General features: G+C 37.6%; 1 long non-coding RNA gene across 1 annotated transcript; it reads left to right on the forward strand.

The window, feature by feature from the left end:
• The first annotated feature begins 302 nt into the window (after positions 1 to 302).
• LOC128475936 (uncharacterized) lies at positions 303 to 4,900 on the forward strand. Its single transcript, XR_008346979.1, has 2 exons — positions 303 to 347; positions 4,635 to 4,900. It is a non-coding gene; the product is annotated as an uncharacterized LOC128475936 (long non-coding RNA).
• The last annotated feature ends 7,959 nt before the right edge of the window (positions 4,901 to 12,859 follow it).

The following is a 12,859-nucleotide window of genomic DNA, read 5'->3' on the forward strand; positions in this document are numbered from 1 at the left end:
GACATAACGGATATTGTTAAACTGTCTCACTGTTTGCGGAGGTTCCGCGATCAACGCACGTCTACCGTACATCGTCTGCCTTACCGGCTCTAAGCAAAAGGGATACCACAGAGACACGCCTACATACTAAGATACCGCCCATAGCCTGATAAACTACGCCTACCTATACACATGAATATTTCACAGAACGCCCTGTTGGCTCAGCTCTCTTAGCGTCAGTTTCGCAGACTCCGCCCCCCCGATGGAGGGCGTCACAGCGCAGGCGGAGTCACGTGGTCTCGGTGACAGCGATCTGGACGCGCAGTGATGGCAGCTGAGAGGATGTGACAGGAGGTTCCCCAACACTGGTGAGTGGAGGAAACGGGAGGAGACGGCACAGAAAGCATATGATGCAAGTGACCGGAGGGGACAGGGAGAGAGACCGTTCAGGTGATAGGGCGAGTGCGGGCAGTGAGAGTGTTGGGGTGACAGAGAGAGGGGGCGGGCAGTGTGAGTGTTGGGGTGACAGGGAGAGGGCGGGAAGTGTGAGTGTTGGGGTGACAGGGAGGGCAGTGAGAGTGTTGTGGTGACAGAGAGGGGGGGCGGGCAGTGAGAGTGTTGGGGAGACAGGGAGAGGGCGGGCAGTGAGAGTGTTGGGGCGACAGGTGAGACATGCAGGTTCTGCAGAGACTCCCTGTAATGCCGTCACCTCCGGTCAGATCTGTCTCTTGCGGAGACCTCGCTGTGACTCTCCTGTGAGATGCAGCCAGACTTGGAGTTTATTTTGGGGGTCATATGACGCCAGCAGGGGAAATGTGTGGGTTCAGCCTGCAACGGGTGGGTTTATGGGGGCTCAATGACTGTGTGCACTGCGTGTATGGTGGGCGTTACTCACACTTTATGGAAGTAGATTTTGATTCTTTTCTTTAGGTTTATTGGATTAAAAATCTCCTGTACCACTAACATGAGGGGCGTCAGCCGTGGCCCTAAACAGCGCGCTTTGTTTATGTACAGATAGGAGCCTCAGCTAAATTGTCTAAAACTGTTACTGCTTGTTTACAAAATGACTCGAAAAAGGTGGTTTTATTATCATTATAAATAATGAAATGATCCATTCAACAGGAAAGTTTCGTCCGTTGCTATGGTGATAGGACTTTTCAACCTTTGCACCCAAATAATCTTTATATATAACCCACCGCGGGGTGTGTGATGAGAATCTTTAGATCCATCTCTTCCCAAATTCCATGCACCGGCTCTTTAGATCTACCTTTTATATAAAATGTTTGTGGAACTGTTAGAGGTTTGCGGGCCGGGGGTATTATTCAATGGCATCCATCAGTCCTGCCCAGTGCTTGGGGGTATTAGTCCGTCCCTTATGGGCCCGCGGAACCCCACGTTATTAAATGACTGATAGGGAAACTTTCTTATACCTGTCATTGTCTTTTTGGAGTTTTCCACCCAGCGTTAGGGGACATTATTCACGTTAACTGTGATATTCCCTGAAATATTATTCTTTACAGCATTCATTATACCGTCTGCAGTTTCCCGTTCACTTGGTCGCGTTGTTCCGTTGTTCGCACCCCGCGAACCAGATGACCTTGGCTAACATTCTGTATCCGCAGGCTGCCTTTATATGCTTTTTATTCTTTTTAATATCAATGGATGAATTTATTTTTGGCTCCTGAAATAATTTCGCTATATATTACTCGTTACACGTCACACATCGATAACATCCAGAAGCCCAAATGTAAAAAATATTTATTCAGTAAAACAATATTCCTGATTCCTGCATCTTAATCTCTAAATTTTAAATGTTACAAGAACTATTGCAGCACAAATACCACTCAGTTGTGTTGATCCCTGATTTTAAACGTTTAAATCATTAAAGAATGTTTTTATGTGATGGCGTATTAGGTAAATATAAAATAGGCATGTGGCTCAGCTTTCATTAATGTTCCCCTTTTGATCGCCAATGTAAAGGAACTCCATATACAGTTCTACTCCTCAAAATGAAAGTTAACTAATAAATATTAATAACAATATTTAGTATCCACTATAATTAAGCACCTGATGGCCTGAAGCGTGTAAAACATTATTTATTTATAGCTTTTCATTTATAATTGGCTGTTTTTTATCCAAAAAATTTAGGGGCCAACTTTTCCTTCCTAATCGTTTTTTATTTTCATTTATTACCCCATGGTCTGCAGTTAAAGGATATTAATACAAGGTAAAACACACCTTTCTTCAGTGCTGCACCACTCTGTACAAAGAGTATTTTATTCCAAAAAGACTCAAGCTTGTAAGTTTAACCATTATTCTTACACTTACACACTCGTGACACCATGCAGTAACACACATTCTACACGCATGTAAAGCCATACACCATGCTAAAACCATACACCAATACACACACTATATGCTGATATAGACACTCGTGCTAATGCCATACTGTGACATACACACTATACATGCTTATGGTAAATTCTTAAACACATGCACAAACTATGCAATAACATACACACACACTGGCTAACACTATCCATATATAAAAACACACGCTCTAACACTATGCACACATACACACTGGATATGGCAATCAGTAGCGTACCCAGCGGGGGGCGAGGGGGGCTGTCCGCACCGGGTGCCGCTCATCAGGGGGGTGCCAACTTGCCGGCACCCGGCACCCCTCCAGAGACGGACAGTAATGTCCGCCGCTGGAGGAGCAGGCTCGCAAGGGAGCGGTATCGGAGGTCTTTAACAGACCACCGGCTCCCTTGAGTGATTTTAAGCCGGTTCAAGGATCTCCCGATACCGCTCCCTTGCGATCCGCGCGGCAACAGCTGTTGTGCGCCGGGGTTTGTTGTCAGATCCCGGCGCACAACACTGAAGCCGCGCCCACCGCTGTCCGTGCCCTCTGAACCCCGTGCCCTCGGAAGAAGACAGAAGAACTGAAGAAGAAGAGGAGCGAAGAGCAGGAAAATGAGCTGTAAGGAGAAAAGAGGAAAGGTAGGAAAGCATACAGTGAGAGTGGATTGGTGTATGTGTGTGGATTGGTATATGTGTGGATTGGTGTATGTGTGTGGATTGGTGTATGTGTGTGGATTGGTGTATGTGTGTGGATTGGTGTATGTGTGTGGATTGGTGTATGTGTGTGGATTGGTGTGTGTGTGTGGATTGGTGTGTGTGTGTGGATTGGTATGTGTGTGGATTGGTATATGTGTGGATTGGTATGTGTGTGGATTGGTATGTGTGTGGATTGGTATGTGTTTGTGGATTGGTATGTGTTTGTGGATTGGTATGTGTTTGTGGATTGGTATGTGTTTGTGGATTGGTATGTGTGTGGATTGGTATATGTGTGGATTGGTAAGTGTGTGAGAGTGATGGGTGTTATGCTGTACCATTTCCAATGTATTTTTCATTATATAATTATGCTCTAAAGTACATCATAACTCCCATCACTCTATACTGTTCCATACAGTGGCAGAGCTGGGAGACAGAGGCCTTGCACCCCCACCGCAGGACTCCTGAAAGGTAAGTGAACTTCAAAGAGGGAGAGGGTAGATAGTTAGGAGGGGTAGATAGGGAGAAGGGGTAGATAGGGCAATCATACTCCTATCATGCCAAGTCTGCGAGTGCCTCCTGGAATCTGGGTATGCCTGGGCATGATAGGAATGTGATTGCTGTTAACAATTCTATATATATATATATATATATATATATATATATATATATCGTTGTTTAATTGGTTTGTCCTATTTTGGTGTGTTACTTACTTTAAATAAAAGTGTTAGATTTTTTTATGGTGTGTGTGGGGGGTCATATTCAGTTTCGGCCAGGTAGTTTTAAAGTGTGTGTGTGGGGGGGGTGCCACATACAGGATCCGCCCCGGGTGCCAAATACTCCAGGTATGCCCCTGATGGCAATATAGTATTATAATACAGTAGACATACTGACTCTTGCACTATACATTTACACACTGATACTGCAGTATAGACACACACAGACTGACTCCAGCACTATACGTATACACACGTACACACCAACGCTGACACTATATGGTTATATGATATAGGCACATATGATATTCCATCAACAATACCATATAAAGCAGGGACGTTGGGCAGACTCTGAGCCGTCAGATTCTGTGTTGCTCTGCCGTACACGTTCTGTGTTGTTAACCTTTTTTTTCTGTTGTTTTGAGTTCGGGGGTCTGATTACCCTCCCCGTGAATCACCGCTAAGAGGCTTTTTTGACTAGGTTTACATTCGCTGCTGGTGCAGAATACATGCTCTGCCTGAGAGGGTGGTAGGTAAGTGAACGGTCTTTCAGCAGAGACGGTAGAGCATAATGCAGCGAGGGAATGTTAGGCTGATTAAAATGTCATCAGTCTGGTAAGGGCAAGACCAAGCTGCTCCGCTCACCAAGGGGAAGTATGGTGCAGGGGGGGCTTTTAGATTTAAAAGAAATACTTAAATCTATAACTCGTATTTATCAAACTGTATCTGCGGATCTCGAGTGTTTAGAACTTCATTTTCAATGCATTTTTTTAAATAAAGAGACGTGAAGGGCTAACTGTATATCTAGATGACCCATTTGTAAGCTTACCCTAATTTCTTCATTTCCGAAAATTTTTCTATATTTTTTTTCTTGTGCAGCTGGACAGTAATGGAATCTGGAAATGTTACCCAAGAACAAGAAGTTATTCCCAATAAAGAGACAGATTAACACAGTTTGTGAAGGTCCGGCTTTGCAGTTCGCTCTTCTTGTACCTCGACATTTATAAAGTGAAAGAATGGCCACCGACTTTAGAGACTTGGAAAATGATTTATTTACTGTAGATGGATGAAGAAATCTTTGTATATTTTAATATATCGCATTCCACATAAATAAAATAAATATATATATTTATTTAAATAAATAACTTTAAGGCTCTTTGGACCATATTATTTTTTATTTTTTATATTTTATCATCTCTGTAGTTTCCATTGCTATGTTTCTGGAATTCATGTCAACTTATAATGAAGCATGTCTGCGCTTATCTAATTAATGAGTATATTAATTGTGGATTTATTCAATAAAATTGCTTAGTCCTTCCTTCCTACAGGAAAAGCTTGCTGGCGTTGGCCCTTCATACCGGAGAGCAAGATCACAAAGTGAAAATCCTACTTTAACAAATAAACCCCATGATCTACCAAGCTACAAACATGGGTAGCATTATACTACTTTAATGCCTTTATCAAAAGTAGATTAAGCAACATAATACAGTTTGCTGTTAGAATGGTTGGATTCCTGTTTTTATGAATAAAGTTAAATTACAGATTTTCAGCTGTCCTTAATCATTTTATCTGTAATTCCAACACCAGCCCCTCTGCTAAAGAGCCTTCCCTGTTAATGGCTATTGAAAATATATACATTTACAACATTTAAGGCTGCCTCGCTGGCAAGGTGACAGCCTCTGTCTAAAGCAGGGAAGATAGGGAGCTGCCTGCTGAGCCCTGAGCTGGACCCCTCACTTTAGTAAAACACCCCTTTTATCTACAGGTTAAAATCATTTGCGTAATGTAATTTTTAAAAATCTGCTCCCAGAGGTGAGTTTTTAGGCGCCAGAATGTTGACTAATTTAAAAAAATCATATATATATATATATATATTATAATAAAATTTAATTAAAACTTCTCAGCAGACATCTGCATGAATGTTCGGCTGTACAGAGGTCCACGCTGTCTTCTGGTTGTTGAGAAGGATATGAGGTAGTAATCTGGAGATGCATCTGAACTTCTCTGCCATAACAACATAACCTGTGTGAAAAATCCTAAACACGACAGCTTTGCTGGATAGCAAGTGTCAGGAAGCCGCTGGCGACATATACTGGGTTGCCTGTTTTACAGAACTATATGTTTGTGTATCATTTTTGGGTTTCTTTGTTGACATTTCCAGTTACAAACTCAGCATTATAAATGTAAAAAAATAAATAAATAACCGTTTCTGAGCTGCAATTTACACCTTTTAATGTGTGCCATATATATATATATATATATATATATATATATGCCCGACGTGTGTGTGTTAGATTATGATGGTATATTGTCAATTTAATTTAGTAAGCATTTACATAAACCTTTTTTGTATTCTATAGGTTTTAATAAATGATTCATAATGTTTTACAAAATATATGAATATAGCATCAATCCGTGAGAAAAGCAATATAGTCTATATATTCCAGTATTATAAGGGGCAATCCCTGCTATTTAGGGTGATAATTTATTTAGGGTGCTAATGCAGGGATAATAATAGTGATTTATTATTAAGTCTAAAAAAAGGTTGGCCAAAATACTGAAATTAGACCATGTCACCATGCCAAACATCTTCTCAGAGTCCAAACCTAACATCTGGGGTGGGCTGAATGGAATTTGTTCAGCATGCAACCACCGCTGTCAATAAGTTCAAAATATCATGCCAAAATTCCACTGATACCGGTTATATACTTAATATTAGCTATTTTGTTTTTTAAACCCACCAGATTTTAATGGATTAGGTGAATCCAAGACTTATTTTTCCCTCAGAAATCTTCTGGGTAGGCACATGCAAATAAGGTTAACAATTATCACCTTTGCCTCTATAACCACTTTATACATGGAACCCTTGAAAGCAATTGCCCGCTGTACAAGACGGCCTTTAGACAAAACTTGGGTAAGAGGTGCAATATGTATAATGATGATATAATGATGATGTAAAGATACCTTCCTGGTGCTAATGATTTCATACAGATACACAATGTACCAAAATATTATCAGTCACACTTATACATCTTCCCTGTAATAAACATCATAGGTGATTCTCTTTCAATTTACATACATGGTGCACCCATTCAGTGAGACCTCACACTACAGCCTTGCTTTTTCAAACACTTTTGACTAAATGATTGGCTCCCTCTATGGGTATCTGGGGATAAACCAAGCCTCACCTCACTGCAATATATATTTTCACTTTGCATCGTGAAAAAGGTTAACATTGGCTTATACAATTAATTGGATTTTTTATAACACCTGACATAAATGTGAACCTAAAATAAGTCATGTTACATTTAAATATCATATAGGTTTCAGCCGACCAATAGAGTCGCTCGTACGGACCTTTAACTCCTGGAGCCGGGAGACCAGGTCTCTCCAGGCCGAGTTTCTGTGCCAGGAGCTAAAGTCCAAATACAAGCGACTCTATTGGTCGCTGGCAGGACGCACCTCTGGCATCAACCAATGAAGGGCAGCTTTTCAAAAGGGCAGTATTTCAAGAACTACTGATTTATATTTCCAAGCAGATCCATATAATGAGGTGTCGGCGGTAACTTGATGCATTTTAAAAGTGATAAGAGTGATAAGCGGCCACATTCTAAAACTCGTTATCGATAGAGAGAAGAAAAACATCTGATCTCCCAGATCTCCCTATATATCTATATAGATTAAACAAACAAAATAAAGAAAACCCAGGCGCAGAATTATCTAACGAAATTGCTAAAAACTGATAATCTAACATTTAATAATTACAATTAATACAATTATGGAATGGGTACAAGAAAGGGAATAAGGCCGATAAATTAATGACATATAAACTTAAAAAAGGATAACGCAAAAAGGTTCATCACTAAAATTATAATGATAAAATAACTATGACCACTGATAAAATTAGTCTAGCTTTTAGAAAATTTGAACAAACGTACAATCTCATGGCACACCATGGATACAACCTAAAGTAACTGATAAACAGCTCCAAGTTTTAAACGTCCCAATATTAGAAGCGGAATACCCTAGATGCATTGATAAGTTAAAACGTAATAAAACCCCAGGTCCCGGTGGATTTAAAGACCTATTCTATGAGTTGCTGAGAGATTGTATAAAGAGATTTAACTACCGTCTTTAATGAGATTGATAATCCAGGTAAACCCCCCCCGAAGAACTCTTCATTGCACTGATCATGTATTTGCAATTGCATCATTGGGGGGGTTACCGCTGCACCGTCACTCTCATGTAATGATTGTGCAGTAGGAGGAGGTCAGGGCTGCTCTCCACACTCTTATGGGGGTTTAAGAAATTCTGGATTTCATCCCTGAAGCTGCCTATGGGGTTAATGCTGCATAACTTACACATTATGTATAATACACTTCCCACTGACAGATAGGCTTTACACTCCAACGATCAGTAAAAAAATACTTAATGTGCAATAAAGGGGCAATACATACACATAATTGCCTTAAACGGCACTTACTCAGAAGTTGCAAACAGCCGATACAATTAACTAATTATTGCATTCAAGTGATTCATACTAATCAGTGATAATCACTAATGATTTGATTTCAAACAATATATATATATATCAATTACAACAATATCATTCATCACAAATCTGTAACATCTATTACCACAATTAAGCCATAAGGAACAAAAACCACGAGAAATAAGATCTTACAGTTTGGTATTAAATTGCTGTGGATTAATGTCAAATTGTTATCAACAAAAGCTGTTTTATCACTTAAGAAAAATAAGTAAAATCTAAGAAATTTAAAATAGTTTAAAGTGTAGAATATCTGATTGTTCATTGTTTTATTTGCATATCAAAATACATGAGATTAAATAAATTAGTAATCATTTAAAGCAGACATGATGCATTACTGTGTATATTGTATACAGTTCAAATCATAAACTTATAAATAGATAAATGGTCACCCGGACTTTACTAGAAACAAATGAAACAATTAAGATAAAGCTTACTGTCCAATGTATAAGCTACTATTGCTGATATACAGTATAATTTAAAAGGAAAACACTTATCTATGTAGGAGACAATTGCAATTACTCACTTTATTTGCTTCTTAATAAATCTTTTCATTTGCTAAATTTATTTTAGTGTTGCAAAATGTAAGTAAATGTAACACTTTATTCATAAAGTTTTTTATGAAAAGAGATTTCAGTTACCATGAGATTACATGACTTAATCCATATAGAAATACATGGCTATATTGGTGACAAACGTATCACAATAAAATTCATTATTCTATTGGATTATTCCATTACTATATGCATATTACTGAATGAATATAAAATAAATAATGATATAATGATAGGATTTCACGTGAAAACAACAAAATACAACTTTAGTTTATTAGTTGTACTCAATCACTGAAATATAAACATAATGAATATAGCATTGAATGTTTCATAAAAATAAATAATCAACTTGGATAATGGAAAAAGCATCATTATATACCGATTCCTATTCTTTATTTTAATTGCACAGTATTTATACAGGATATCCTTGTATGTAGGGGGTTATAGTTTCTCTTAGATAATGATAACAAAAGAAATTAATTGTAAACTTGAAAAGGATATAGAAATACTATATATTGCAGGTTATTGATCACTGATTTTGCACAGAAGCCCAACGAGGATACCTTATGGACGTAGGGTTCTATAGTTTTTTCAAACCAAGATAAGAAACAGCCCTACAAGATTTAAATTTATAAGATCCACATTTACAATGCAATACATTCTAAACCCCTAACTTTTTAAGAAAGCTAACAGTTTCGTATGGTTAGAGGCAAAACGTAAGAAAAGTGAACTAAAAAGCCTGCTATATTAAACACACAACTATTTTTTTGGGAGCAAGAATTATCTATCTTCATCCAAAAATGTGTCTGGTATAGATCTTTAGTATTAGTAGATAAGAACATTGTTAAAGACCGATGGAAAGAAACTATAACATATTAAATTGTTGGTACCTAGTCCCAAGCCAGTTATTCATAAAGTATCGAGGAGTTTCCAAAACCTGCTGGAGATGTGGAACACAAAAGGCATACTTTCTACATATCTGGTGACAAGTTGGCCATTTACATTTTATTTTTGTAAAACATATTCATAAAAAATGCCCTTATTATATTGCATCAACTGAAAATTGAGTCCAGAATTAGTCTTGTTACACTTTAACCTGCGTTTTATTCTCTCACATGTTAGTGGCAACTAAGTTATGAGGTTTCGCCAGAAAAAGGAAATCAAGTGAACTTTAGAATTGGAATATGGTTAAAAATGCAGAATATCTGCCAAAGGGGCATAAAAATGTATAAATTGAATCCTCCCATCAGACTAGTTGCACCATTTGAAACAACAAATTAAACCCCTTATACTGGTTAATAATAATATAAGCGACTTACTATAAAGATGCTCTAATACTGAAGATATACAACCCTTCTTTCATCACAGTGACAACTAATGTGTTTTTATATTATTTTCATATATACTTACAGCGCGTTGATTACATTTACCATGACTTCTAACTCATTTTCATGTTAATGCATTCTGTATTTATATATATTAATAATTTCCTGTAATTTTCAATTGTGTCATTGAAAATACAGCATTGAATGGGTTAAAGCTGCACAATCGCACTCTTGACAATCTTGTGCAGTAGGAGGAGGTAAGGGATGGTCCCTATACTTGTGTTGCATTTATCTATTACTATATGTTAATTATGAAAGAATATGGAAATATAGAATATGACTACTATTGTAATCAATAATTAATATAAACTAACACAGTGTTCAAGGATTGTTATAAATAATCATTACTATATACATTGTGATTAATAAATATATCATCATATACTAGCCACATACTGATTAATAAGGTATATAAAATACATTTTAATGGCATAATTAAATTGCGCATAATTAATTAAAATAATATCATAATTTATCATGTATCACAATTTGTAAAAAGAAACAGTTTAGGTCATATTCTGTGTTCATCCTCTGGGGCTTCTGTGAATGCATTCAATAAATTCAAGAAAAATATTTTAAGTTACCTGAATTACAAGCCTGAAAGTGTTAACTTACCGGAATCATTACTGGAATCATTAGTGATATTATTTAGGTGTTCTCGTTTGCGTGACTTTATTGTCTATATGCACGGCCTATATCTAGAACACTTGAAGGTCAATAGAATTCCAATGCGTAAAAAAACACATTAGTTGTCACTGTGATGAAAGAAGGGTTGTATATCTTAAGTATTACAGCATCTTTATAGTAAGTCGCTTATATGATTATTAACCATTATAAGGGGTTTAATTTGTTGTTTTAAAAGGTGCAAATAGTGTGATGGGAGGATTCAATTTATTAATTTAATTAATTTAAGATGAAGTAGTAGAGGCTGAACCAAGGATTGATTAAATTTAATAATAAGTTATATAGACACCTGGGAACTCGCTTGACACTCAAATACAACACAGGTGACTGAATTAAGTCACCTGTACTCAAGGAGGGGTATGTTTCATTAATGTTCGTCTGTTCTGAGAAAAGTTAAAAGGTGCGCTAATTCACTTATACAAGAAAACTTTTTATATATGTGTAAAATAATGGTTTCAATAATGGCCAAATGGTTTCTGACTATGGTTGGCTTGCTTTGTGATTTTTAACCTAGAAGCGCAGGGGCTTCGATATTCCCTTTCTTTGTAAAAAGTCATGTTTGCCTCTTACTCTTGAGAGACAGTACGGGAAGAGAGAAATTACTACTTTTTATGCCCTTTCTACAGCAGATTATACAAACAGGACCTTTGAGATCATCATGGTGTCTATCGCAGGAAGTATGCTGGTATCTGGCGTTATCTTATTGCTGGCAATCATGAAAAGGTACATCATGTAGCACTGATAAAGATTCTGCAGAATACCCAGACAGATAAGGGCGATTCTATGGATGGGGGACCAGCTGATCCTCATGATTTTCTTATTTCTCAACATATGAGGTCATGTACTGGCACCTTCTGTTTTTTTTTAATTGTAATTATATGTATGCCTTCAAGGGTTATTTATGCTTAAATGTAGCTATATCTTTAGTTTTGCTCTGGTCTTATAAATATTTAGGAGGGACAAATAACCTACCTCCTCATCCTTGTACTGAGTGTAATCTTGGAGTACCAGGACATCACTTCACGTAATAACGCCTCCAGAGGTCACACAGGTTGGCCGAAGGGGTACTAGGGAGGGTTTGTGCTTGCTGAGACCTTCTCATAAAGCCTAGATCTAGTTTTTAGTTCACAGTCTTATTTAGTGAGTGCTGATGTGTGTGTGTGATAAGACTGTCAAGCGAGCATTGAGATTCTTCATAATGTGCTTTTACTCAGCCCAACAATTGCAAGGGTGATAGGGGAGTATTACGTCAAAGCCAATACTTTATTGGGCAACATACAAAACAATGTAAAGTTACAAAGGTTTTCAGAAAGGTATGGGTCTCTTCTTCAGATGTAACATTTTATGTGAATATCACTTGTTTAAATGGTTCTTTCTCCTTCGTACAGGCTTTGGGGTGGCTGTGACTCCTCTTACAAAGAGTACCCAGAAGAAAAAGGAGTCTCAAGTGTCAAGGTGAATTGGAACACACATGAGAACTTCTCCACAACTGACTTTAAAGGCCCGGTGCATATAACTTACGTTACAGAGTAGGAGAAACCACACTCAGAGATTCCCATCAGTAGGGTGAAGCTATCCAGAGTTGCTCTTCTCCATATTTCTCTGATAACCTGTATGAACCTTCACATTGATTCAGAAGAAACTCTTTGAAGATGTCTAAGAATCATTCCTAGAATCCTGCCGTTGAAGGACACTGAGATGGTGTGTACTGTATATATGTCTAGAGGAACTCTCAAATTATCTGGTACTTAGTTACCACTTACAACGTCTTAAACCATTTCGAAAACATAGCAGACATAATGAACTATATCATTAATTAGAGAGAAAAAAACAATTGAAAAAAGGGGGGAAACGTGCATTGATATTCAATAAATGAATAAAAAAAGAGTTAAATGAAGAGTTCACGCTAGAAAACTTCTTGATGGCTCCACA

This window comes from Spea bombifrons, chromosome 1, assembly GCF_027358695.1.
Source record: "Spea bombifrons isolate aSpeBom1 chromosome 1, aSpeBom1.2.pri, whole genome shotgun sequence".
NCBI lineage: Eukaryota > Metazoa > Chordata > Amphibia > Anura > Pelobatidae > Spea > Spea bombifrons.